Consider the following 13,029-nt stretch of genomic DNA (forward strand, 5'->3'; position numbering starts at 1 on the left):
AACAGTATATAAACCCTTAGAAGGCCCAAATATGCTACCTGTTTAGGGTTCCCCCCTGCAGTGCCAGAGGTCTTATTTTCCTTCTTATCTAGCCATAAAATCTGTACTGTCACTTACTCATGGTAGTCCGTGGATTCATTCTTCAAATCTCTGTGACCAAGGACCCAGCAGAGAGAGAGGGATTCTGGCTACATAGGAGAATAGATAAACACATATGATATCTTCTTATCATAGAATAATACTTATCAAGAAAAATCAAATAATTCAAATAAAAAATAAGAGATACAAAACAACACAGAACAAAATTAATACTATAATGCTAATTTTAAACATTATGAAACTATTAACATTTTAAGCCTTCTGAAAATTATAAATATTGAATAATTTAATTAACATGGTGTTTATAAATAGAAAAAGAAGTCTTTAGTGATGGAAATAAGAATTGCCTGAAGTGGGCATGACTGGAAGGAGGCATGGATTCCTTCTCTATTGTGATGAAAGTGTTCTTTGCCCTGACTTGCATATAATATGTATCTCTTAAAATTCTTTGAAGCCCTTTGTGCGATGCACAATCTGAAAATCTGTACATCGCACACCCTATAAATTATACTTCAACATTATTAAAACAAATCAATATAGATTAAAAATATAGCTTCTAACATCATAACATGATATTTAACCTTTAGGCATTTTTAAAAGCTCATGTATATTTTGAAATATTTTGGATGATAATTTAATATTCTAAGTATAAGCATTTAAAGCTGTTTGGTCTAAACGTTGTATAGGAAATCATTTTATTTTATTTATTTATTTTGAGACAGAGCCTCAAGCTGTCCCCCTGGGTAGAGTGCTGTAGCATCACAGCTCACAGCAATCTCCAACTCCTGGGCTCAAGTGAGTTTTCTGCCTCTGCCTCCCAAGTAGCTGGGTCCATAGGTGCCCGCCACAATGCCCAGCTTTTTGGTTGCAGCCATCATTGTTGTCTGTGGGCCCGGGTTGGATTCAAACCCACCAGCTCAAGTGTATATGGCTGGTGCCTTAGCCACTTGAGCCACAGGCACCGAGCCATAGAAATCATTTTAGAAAACACTTGGAGCACCTATCAGTCTTTCTGGGCAATAGCTGATGCAAGAACGTATAATGGGTATGAAGCATGAAAGCAGGGTAAATCTTTGTTCAGGATTAGAGAACTAATGGGTGCCTCTCCATCTGTAATTTCTTTTTTTTTTTTTTGTAGAGACAGAGTCTGACTTTATCACCCTCGGTAGAGTGCCGTGGCGTCACACAGCTCACAGCAACCTCCAAATCCTTGGGCTTAGGCGATTCTCTTGACTCAGCCTCCCAAGTAGCTGGGACTACAGGCGCCCGGCTATTTTTTTTTTTGTTGTTGTTGTTGTTGCAGTTTGGCCGGGGCTCGGTTTGAACCCGCCACCCACGGCATATGGGGCCAGCGCCCTACCCGCTGAGCCACAGGCGCCGCCCTAGAAATTGATTAAAAGATTAAGACAAAAACTATAAAGTTCCATATTCACTTACCTAAATATTATTTTTAGCCCTGTTTATGTCAAAGTATTATGTGTTAGGGTTCTCCACAGAAAGAGAATCAATTGGAGATACGCGTATGTATATGTGTACACAGACAGAGACATAAGGGGACTGCAAAAGTTTGTGAAAAATGGAATTAAAAGATATAAACTTTGTTTCTCAACATAAGCTCCATCAAGATCAAGACACTTTTGTAAATGATGATAGCAGCCATGTAGCTCATCCTGAGGATCCTGGGAACTTAACCAGGAAAATGTAATCTTTTTACAATATTACTAAAGAAAAATGGCAGCCCTTTAAAGATTTTTTTTAAATTAGAAAATGAAGTCAGAAGGAGCCAAATCAGGATGGCAAGATGGATGACACTGACTTCCCATCGAGACTCTCACAAAATTGCCCTTGTTGGATGAGAGGAATGAGCAGGCCCATGGTTTGGGTGGGGAAGGACTCTCTGGTGAAGCTTTTCTGGGCATTATTTTTCTAAACATTTGGCTAACTTTCTCTAAACACTCTGAGAATAAACAGATGTTATCTTTCTTTGGCTCTTCAGAAAGTAACAAGCAAAATTCCTTGAATATCTCAAAAAAAATCTTGCTAGGACTTTTGTTTGTGACCAATCCACTTTTGCTTTGAATGGACATTTACCTCACGGGAAGCCATTGGTTTGAATGCACTTTGTCTTTGTGATCTTACTGGTAAAGTCATGTTTTGTCTCCTGTTGCAGTTCTTCAAAGAAATGCTTTAGGATCTTGACCCCAACCCATTTAAAATTTCCCTTGAAAGCTCTGTTCTTGTCTGTAGCTGATCCAGATGTAATAATATTGGCACCCATTGAGTAGAAAGTTTGCTCACTTTAATTTCTGAGTTAGAATTGTGTAAGTTAAACTAATTGAAATGTCAAAAGTGTTAGCTATTTTTTTTTTTCTGCTATTAATCGTCAGTCCTCTTCAGTTAGGATAGGAACCAGATACACCTTTTCCTTACTAATTGGTGTGACTGGTCTGCTATTGCAGATTTTATCTACAACATTGTCTCATCTTTTCTTAAAATCAGTTATCTATTTGTAAAGTGCTGAATCCTTTGTCCCCATAAACTTTTGGTAAACATCAATGATTTCACTGTTCTTCCACCCAAATTTCATTATAAATGTGATGTTTGTTCTTTACTTAAATTTTAACAGCATTCATGTTGCCCTGATAGGGGCTCTTTACAAACTTTCTTTTTGCCGGAAACTAGGTATATTGTTCAGATATGTTATAACAAGTTAGTAAAGTTTATTTTTTTGTCAAAATTTTTGAAATCCATTCATAGTTTTTTCATAATATTCATGAAACTTTTGGAGACTCTTCATGTGTATGCACATGGGTGGAGACAGAGAGAGTGATTAGGCTATTTTTGTGGTTGAGAAGTCCCACAGTTTGTCGTAAGCAAGCTGAAGATTCAAGAAAGTAATGGTATAGTGCTCGTCTGAGTCCAAGTTTAAAGGCAGGAGAAGATTAATGGCTCAACAGTCAAGTAAAGAAAATAAATTCTCCCTTACTCAGCCTGTTTGTTTTATTCAGGACTTCATTGGGTTAGATGAGGCCTATCCAATTGGAGAGGGCAATCTGTTTTACTTAAGTCAATCAATTCAAATGTTAATCTTGTCCAGATACACCTTCACAGAATAATGTTCAACCAACTATCTGAGCGCCATATGGCCAAGTCAAGTTGACATTTAAAATTAATCATCATAAGTAAAGTGAATAACCAGGTACACAGCTCAAAGTTTTTTCCACTGGAAAGATCCCCCTTCACCATGGTCCTTCAGGGCTATCCCAGAAAAGGAGCCGTGATGTTACAATAGTCCACCAGTGTATGATGCCTGAGTCTTGTCTCCCTCTGTCAGTTGACTAAATTAGTCCCCATGAGGCCTTAGGTACAGATAAGAGAGAGGAGTCACTGTAGCAGTAGTGGGGCCATAGGCAGTCAGGACACTTCTTTATGTAACTAACCTGCTCCTTCAGGGCCTGTTCAGGCCTGGTCACCCATGAACCATTTCCATTTGATATGCTTTGCTCTCCCAACTTTATGGCTTGATGAGTTGGATAAAACCCAGTTCATGATGGGCAGGCAGCTTAGGTGATAATTTGGTGGCCCACAGTTCAATGTTCAGTTTCTACTAAGTTTCAATAGCAAGCCAACAGCTGTTTTCTCAAAAGGTGAGTAGTTGTCTACAGAGGATGGCAAGACTTTTCTCCTAAACATGAAGGTATAGCCTGAAATTTTTTTATATGAGCTTAAAAGGCTATTTGTACATAGAGAAACATAATCATGTCTGTGTATCCCTGACACCTCCAGCACCATAAGACCCTCTGGATCATGCAGTTCAAGTAGCAGAGCAGCCTGCACTGCATCATGGATCTCTTGCAGAGCCTTCTACCGTTCTGGGCCCACTCAAATCTAACCCCTTCCCGGTCATTTGGTATATGGGCTTGGGTAATATACATAGATGAATACATTGCCTTTAAAATCCAAACAGGCCCATTAGACATTGTGCTTCTATTTTGTTTGTATAACAGGCCATCCTATAAGTATGATGTATCTTGGATAACGCAAGATGCTCTAGACCACTGTACCCCTAGACAGATCAATGAGGTGAAATTGCCTTTATTACATTCTATGTGTTTTTCCTATTTTCTTCTTCTCTGTCCCACAATATTTTCAAGTACTATTATAGATGTATAAAAGAGTTAAGAAGATAACACAAAACTTGGTAAAAAAAAATGTTTTTAATTAGTTTCTAAAAAAATTATTTCTAAAAAGCAAAAATTCAGTACCATGGAATAGAAATAAAATTATCATGCTAATGAATCACTTTTAATAAGCTGCCCTAATTCCTGACATTATGTTTTAGTTAGCAGGATATTATGTTCATATATGCATGATAAATATCAGTAGAATATATGTTTTACTAACATTTAGAAATAATATACTAATGATTTCCTAATGCGCTTGCTTATTCTTCCCAAATCCATCTGGTACAGGACCACGATTAGCATATCTTGTGAGTCTTATTTTATAAAGGACTGTGTTAGGCACACGAAGGAAATTCAGCAAAGGCATTCTTAATGAATTGTATATTATTTGCATGCAGATATGTCTGACAATTTATTTCTCTTGGGCATTAATTCACATGAGTACAAGTGAAATTTGTTTTGTTACTTATTTCATTCTGATTTTTATTATTTCTTTTTATATTACTGAGCTTAGCAGTCAATACTATGAATGCATTCTTTGATAATTTATGGTTTATTTCAGTGTAAGGCTTATTTGCACTATTCATTATGAACATCAGAACTTTTTTATTTTTTTCAAGTCGATATTATTCTGACTAATTTTATGCATTGATATACCTTTCACATTCATGAATTTGCTGGAGTCTGTGGGTATAAATATTTCCTATTCATGAATCATAATGTTATGGGCTTAGAAATCTACTGTCATGAGAGAATACTCACCCATTAAGCTATATTGGCATTATTTTCATATCAGCACACTGTCAAAAGAAATGTTATGCGGAATACACCGAAATACATAAGTTGGTGAAGCCAAGAATCTCAATGTTTTGTTATACAGTTAGGACTGAATATGAGAGGTTCATACTGTGGTATCTAACTGCTCCACCCTTGTGTTTAATGTTTGTGGCATGCTTGCACTGTCAATCTATATAGTCCTCAGTTTGTTATTCACCATGATCTTTAGATATTTTCTCCCTATACTGAGCTGTAATTAAAGTTAGTGAATTCTAGTATATCTGTAAATTGTGAGATCTACAGTATATTATACATAAAGCAGAATTGAGGAGGCTGCTTTATTTTATCAGCTATGCCATTCTTCTTCTAAAAAATGGTTCTTATCTCTCTGAGTGGCAAGTATAATTTCAAAACAAAATACTGACAAGGGATCCATTCTAAATATACTTTTCAGAATTTTCTTACAAGCTTTTTTTTTTTGCAGTTTCTGGCCGGAGCCGGCATATGGGGCCAGGACCCTACTCCTTTAAGCCACAGGTGCCACCCTTCTTTGCAGAATTTTCCAGGCTAGAAAATGTTTGCTCATATTGAATAAAATTTACTTATAGGAACGAATAGGATAGTATGGTTTTAGCTAGCTCTCTTGGTAATGGCTCTATTCTGTAGTCTTCCACAATGTAACAAAACCCTGTAAGACAAGAAAGTATATCGGTGTGTTCAATCTTTTGATTTCACCTGCAATGAAGTTGCTCTGCCCTAAATCAATATCTCAGTGTTGAGTTGATTACAGGTTTGACGTTTGTAAAGGAATGAAAGTTGTCTGAGGTACTGCTCTTGTGATAAGTGGGAATGTGCAAAAACAACCCAAGTTATAACCGCACAGAGTTGTTATTTTTTTCCTTTCTTGTCAGGCCATCCTGTACACAGAAATTCTTTGGGAATCTGACTCCTGTTGTAAACTGTAGTTAGTGAAAACTGCCATTGAACTGAGAGGGGCCAATTAGGTCAGAGAGAAGTAACAGTCAAAGCTTTTCTCAGGAAGAATACTAATCAATGCACCAAAATCACCTACTAACTTAATTCACTTATAATTCTGGGTTAGCCATCCAGACAGTTGTTAACCTTTTTTCCCAGAAAAAAAGTTATTCTTATGTTATTCTTGTGCATGTTTAGAAAGGATGGCACTGTTGGAAAGGGCAAGAATACAGCTGTGCTAACACCCACAGGTTAGTACTCATTGGCTATAGAGTCATAGCAAAGGTAATAATGTCTTTCTTGAGGCTGGAGGAAAGAAGGTATCAGATCTCAGCTGAATGTCTTTGGTAAGAGGAAACATGCTTTCTCATTCTGCTGCAGCAGAACATGACACTTCATGGTCTAGGGAACATCTAACTACAGAGGAGAATTGGGAATCTCATCCAAGGCATCTTTTTTCATTGTTATTTTTTCATTCAGCAAAAGCACAGCCAGATATGAAAGGTGGTTGAACAGCAACTTCCCAGTAAGAATTTAAGAGGATATCCTCAGAGTCTTTTCTGCTGGCTTGCCTTGTCTATCTTCAGGCAAGATACTGATTTATCTAGGACACTATTAGTTGCCCCTTGGTAGCTTGAGAGCGGGGCATTTAAAATTTACTTTCAATTGTGCATCCTTTTTGAGATTTTATAGCTGTGTGATATTTTCAAAGCCTATTTTTTAGAGCAGTTTTAGCTTCACAGTAAAATTAAGTGGAAAGTACAAAGATTTTTTTATAGACCCCTTGGGCTCACTCATTATATCAAAATATCCCATCAAAGTGAAGCATTTATTACAAATGCTGAACCTACATTGACACATCTTAATCACCCAAAGTCTATGGTTTAAATTAGGGTTCACTCTTGGCGTTATAACCCTCTATGTATTTTCGCAAATGTATGATGACGTATATCTGCCATTATAGTATCACACAGGGCAGTTTTACTCCCCTAAGAATCCCGTGCTCTCCCTATTCAACCTTCCCTCTCTCAAAACCCTGGCTGTGATTGATATTTTCATCATCTCCATAGCTTTTGCTTTTCCTGAATGGCGTATAACTGCAATCACACAGCATGCAGCCTTCTCCCACTAGCTTCTCTCACTTACTAATAAGCATTTCAGTTTCCTCCATGTCTTTTCATGATTTGGTGGTTCATTTCTTTTTAGCACTACATAATGATCCATTGTATGGATGTACCACAGTTCATTTATCTACCCACCTATTAGAGGGCATATTTGCTGTTTCCCATTGTGGTAATTATGAATAAAGCTACTATCAACCTTCGTGTGCAGCTTTTTATGGGGATATATGTTTTTAACTCCTTTGTGTAAATACGAAGGAGCAAGTGCTAGCTCATGTGATCATAGTATGTTGCATTTTTATAGAGGCATCTTGTTTTATTTTGCATTTGCCAGCTGAAATCTGATGGGCAACATCTTTTTATATGATTATCTGTAATATGTATATTTTCATCAATGGGGAGTCTATTAAGGTTTTTATCCTGGTTGGTTGTTTTATTACTGTTGAATTTGGATAACAGTCTTTTATCACTTGTGTCTTTTGCAAATCTACATTTCCTAGTCTCTTGCTGGTGCTGTTATTCTCTTGTCTGAGTGACTTTTGAACCATGTCTATAGAATGATAAAGGCAGGACAGTCTTGTGGGCAAGAGAGAGACCATTGGCTTGACTCAGAATCTCAATGGATAAATTCTTAATCTATTTTGTGTTTTCTCCCAGCATTTTGTTTGAAGACAAATTACTGTTAAAAATGTGATCTGATCTAGGTCAAGTTTGTAGAGGAGTGTTGGGAAGTCGAAGTAATTGTTCCCTTATTCCTTTGTGTAGGTAACAAATCCACATCGGGTACCTTTGTTGCTTAAGACAGTAATAAGAGGAGGAAAGGGGATTTCTACATTTTACTGGAAATAGAGTAAGCAGAAATACATAGGGGAGCTGCCCTGGTGACTTGGGTAGGCAGTAAGTGATACATGAGGAGAAATGGAGCCATAAAGGCACAAGTAACATAAAATTAACCTAGCACCTATCCTGACTAGAGAGAAGTAAATGCCTTCAAGTAGATGAAATTAGGTCATAAAGCCGTTAGTTTGGGTTTTGTGTTCTTTGTTGCTATAGTTTATACCTTTAATATACTTAAGCAAAAGCATTTTTAGACCTTAATAATTTCTACCTTTTAATATTGAACCATATATAATAGTGTTAACAGAAATCAATGTCAAATATAAAAGATTTCAGTTAGGAACTTTGATGTCCGGTGACCTGTGACAAAAGAAAGTCTGGGGAATTGGTTCATAATTCACCATTTACATTAGTCATCCATTTGCATGTAATTTCCAAATTATGGGTATTAGTCTCTAAAGCATATTAGTAGCTCTTAAATATAAATGATTTATTTTTGCCCTATATACTCATTATGACTTAAAATGTCATGTTTCATGTCATGGAATTGTTTTCTGTTAGAGGAAGTTACTTGTGATTTCAACGAGACTTTCAAATCCATTTGAAAAAAACTAAGTTCATAAAAATTCTAAGTGTAATATTTTCATGGTAAGGTGAAATTAATATGCTTTGAGTTTATCTTTAAAAGTTCTTTTGATTAAGCATTCAAAGTCATGAAGAAATTAAATTAAGCATGTTCTTATAATACTGATGAAATTAATCATTCTGATTGCTGTTTAAGTAACCCTTTTTCAAAGGCTGCCAAATTAAACATAAGTCTACACTTGAAAAATAGATTATCTATATATCAATATAATATAATTTGAGCCACAAAAGTAACTTTTTTTGACATTTAGATATTTTTGATTCAACATTGTGTGCATTGTGTGCTGAAAAGGTTGCTGCATAGAGGTTCACAAGTCCTTGTTTCTAGCTCCAAAATATAATGCATGATATTGAGAAGATGATATGACTTATCTAAGGTGCAGATTCTGTAAATTTATAATAAAGGGGCTATTCAGACTCCTTTCAACTTTATGAGTATAAATGTATTTGTATCTGGATAGCTGCTGAATGTCTTCACTTTGCTTTTGTTAAATGTAGTTTAATAATTACAGAAAATGTGCTTAACTAGTTTCTTCTCTTGAAGATATGTCCAAAGTACATATTCTGCTGCAAACTAATTCAAGATTGATTTTCTTGCTATTTTACCACTAATGATTTAACAAAGTTGAGAAGTTGTAGCTTATTTCATGAACAAGGTAGTGTTGTAGAAAGCATCTCTTCACTTCCTTTTGACCACAACTCTGTCTCTTCTAGTGGAGGTTAGCAGCATCAGTTGTATGTCTATATAGCCTCAGGTAGATGATTGATAGATAGATAAATAGATAGATAAATAGATGATAGACAGGGAAAATTAGATAGATTCTTTATCATGCATAATATACATACAGCATCATATACATGGCCATGATTGCTTGTGGTTGAGAGGATACTCTAAAATGCCTATATTGATCAACATACTATAGAATATATCCATGAAAAAGACTGTTTTATAATTGCAATATGAATAGACAAAATTGATATAAATGGCATAGTTCTGGCCACATAGACTACAAAGAAATCTCAAGAAAGCCATCTGTCCAGCATCATGTGGATCCCAGAACACTAAAAAAGAGCTATCTATTGGCCTGTACTGAGAATGTTGAAAGATATGTAAGCTATGTCAGCCAAAAATTTAACGTAAACTTTATGAAGCTGAGGCACTTATGGTCTCAACACTGTTTCCCATTCAAATGAAATTTTACATGGGAAAAAAAAACTAAAAAATCAATTGCAATATTATTAAATTATCTGAAAGAATGAGGTGAGAATGCATGCCATCATGTATATAAGCTCTAAGTGAAATCTCTGATAGGTCAGCTCATTCTCAGTAGTACATAGCCTGCCTTTATTACCTTAACAAGTACCAGAATGTAATTTAAAAATCAGAAACTCATTGTAAACAAAGTCCTTTATGTTCGTTAGGAAGAAGAATTGGAGACTTTCAACCAAAAGAATCCTGGTTGACTTCAGACTTGATGCAGTTTTTAGGCTGTAGCCTATAGATTCAGAATAGATAAGCACAATTATCTGAGATGAGCTCTAACTTCAGCCACAGTAGCCACAGAAAATCATCTGAAGGTAGAACTCCTAGTGGGCAGTCTCAGTGACTCTGTGGGGGACAGCAAATATAGGAAGAACAAACAGTGAATTCTGATACCAAGAATCGATGATAAAGTCTCCACTAAACAAATTAAGACTCTACAACAAAGAGGCTATGGAGACCAAGTGGTTCCAGAAAGCTCTCATATGTACCTACGACTCTGATCTGCTTTGGGTATTTAACTATCAAGAAATTTGGGTTCCCATAGGATTTAAAAATGGTCAAGGACAGCCTTAAATTTGGTCAGTAATAATTATGACCATGATGGTGGCAAAAGAGTAGGAAAAGCTTAGCAGTTATTACCATAATTAATAATTATAAGATATTTAATTCTATTTATCTCATCTAACAGTATGAGATTAGTCATATTCAAGCATTTCTAAGGTACTAAAAAGGCAAATTCTTATAATTCAAACTAACATATGATTTGTATACAATAAGCAAAACTAACAAAATTCATATTTAAATGTTCTTGACTTATGATGTGGTTACTTAGTAATAAACTCATCTTAAATTGAAAATATGATAATTCTAAAATTCATTTAATATACTTAACCCAGGGGACATGATAGCTCAGTCTAGCTTACCTGAAAGTGCTCAGAATATTTACATTAGCCTACAGTTGGGCAGAATTATCTAACACAAAGCTTATTTTATAGTAAAGTATCAAGAAGCTCTTATAATTTTTTGGATATTGTACAGACAATGAAAAAATAGTGATTATATGGGTACCCGAAGTATAGTTTCTACCAAAAGTATATACCTTTGTCACCACTATACACTGAAAAATCAGAAGTCAAACCAGTATAAATTGAGAACCACCTTTACTGAAATACTAACTTCAAATGAGATGATACTAAGAGCTGAGGCTTTTGTTGCATGGTGAAATCATGAGAATGGAGCCCCCACAAAAGGGATTAGTGCTTTCTGAAAAGAGACCCAAGAACTCCCTCTTCCCTTCTGCCTTGTGAGAACACAATCAAAAGACAGCTGGGCGATCTGTGAACAGGGAGCAGGTCTTCACCAGTCTTCACTTCACTGAGTGCCCTGGTGCTTTGATCTTGAACTTTCTAGCCTCCACAACCTTGAGAGGAAAAGGTTGTCATTTAAGCTACTCAGTCTGTGGTATTTGGGGTATAAAAGTCTGGTTGACTAAGACAATAGGCAATCAGCACTCACCCATATCCTCCCGCCGTGTCCCCTGCATTGCATTTGTATGTTTTTTGCAACATAGAGGAGAGGCAGGTAGACACACAAATGCTTCTATAGGCATCTCTGGGAGGCTCCCTAAGAGCCTCCTAGCTTAATCCTGCACAGCAGCTGTGATTATCAGTGGCAAATTCCTAACTATGTTTGTCCTGGGCATTGGCAGCAAGTTCCTGACTATATAGACCATATCTGTACTTGTGGATCTCCAACCATTGTGCATATTTATGAGGCTCTAACTCACTGTATGAGATTGGCCTGTGCTTCCAAATACCAGAACGGCTTCAGTTTTTCTGACAGAATGCAGACTAATACACAGAGCAACTGAAATCCCTCTTTGCTGAGGTTTCACTTTTGTCCTAGGCAATAACTATTGATGACAGAAAGATGACAAAAGCATTCCTGTTTTCCAGTAGTTATTGGCAGAGAGCCAAGTATATTTACAAATAAAAATGCAAATAATAGGCGAAATTATTGGGCATGTGCTAAGCACAATCTAAGTTTTCTATATATATTATCTTCTTAATATAGGTAAGATTCCATAATACACACATATACACCTCTGCCTGTGTCAAAAAGGGAAAACTGAGACGTGAAGAATTTGAGAAAATTGTTCCAGGGTCGCACTGCTCATCAGTGGTAGAGTCGTGACTCAAACTCAGGACATTGGACTCTGGAGCCTGTATTCTGTCTCACTGAGTCTTAGTATCATCTCAAAGACAAGAGTATGTAAAATGCCAGCAATGAAGATACAAATGTGGTAAGTTTAGTAGGACAAGTGGAAGAAATGGATCAGTAAGAGTAGCTATGGGTTTGGCTTTTTTTAAAGAGGCATTTCCTTGGCAGATAATTGGGGTGGGGAAAAGCATTTTATTTTTATTTATTTATTTATTTATTTATTTATTTTTGAGACAGTCTCACTATGTCACCCTCAGTAGAGTGCCATAGTGTCATAGCTCACAGCAACCTCAAACTCTTGGACTTAAGCGATTCTCTTGCCTCAGCCTCCCAAGTAGCTGGGACTACAGGTGCCCACCACAATACTTGGGTATTTTTAGAGACAGGGTCTGGGTCTGGCTCTGGCTCTGGCTGGTCTCAAACCTATAAGCTTAGGCAATTCACCCTGCCTTGGCCTCCTGAGTGCTAAGATTACAGGAGTAAGCCACTGTGCATAGCCTGGAAAAGGCATTTTAGATAGCAGTAAATGTTTATTTAAAGATGTAGAGACATAACAATATATGTAATATTTAGGAAATATTAAGAAGCCAAATGTGCCTAGGATCCAGTCTCCCTAGGATGAGAGAAGAATGACACAGCAGTCTGGGATGGTAACATGGGACCCAACTGGAAATTGCCCTGAATGATTCTTGCAAAATGAATTTATTACTACTTTACACTGGTATATCCTTAAATCAAATATCTAAGGCAAATAAATCATTTTTGTGTGCTTGATTGTGAATCAGATAGAATGAAGACAGCACGTTATGGGCAAGATACACAGTAGGCTCACCCAAATTCAGACAGGGAGTGATGTACAAGCTACTTCAAAGCAGCAGGACTAGCATATCTGTTCAGAGTCCTTCTT

The sequence above is a fragment of the Nycticebus coucang genome, chromosome 5 (genome assembly GCF_027406575.1).
Source record: "Nycticebus coucang isolate mNycCou1 chromosome 5, mNycCou1.pri, whole genome shotgun sequence".
NCBI classification, from domain to species: Eukaryota; Metazoa; Chordata; class Mammalia; order Primates; family Lorisidae; genus Nycticebus; species Nycticebus coucang.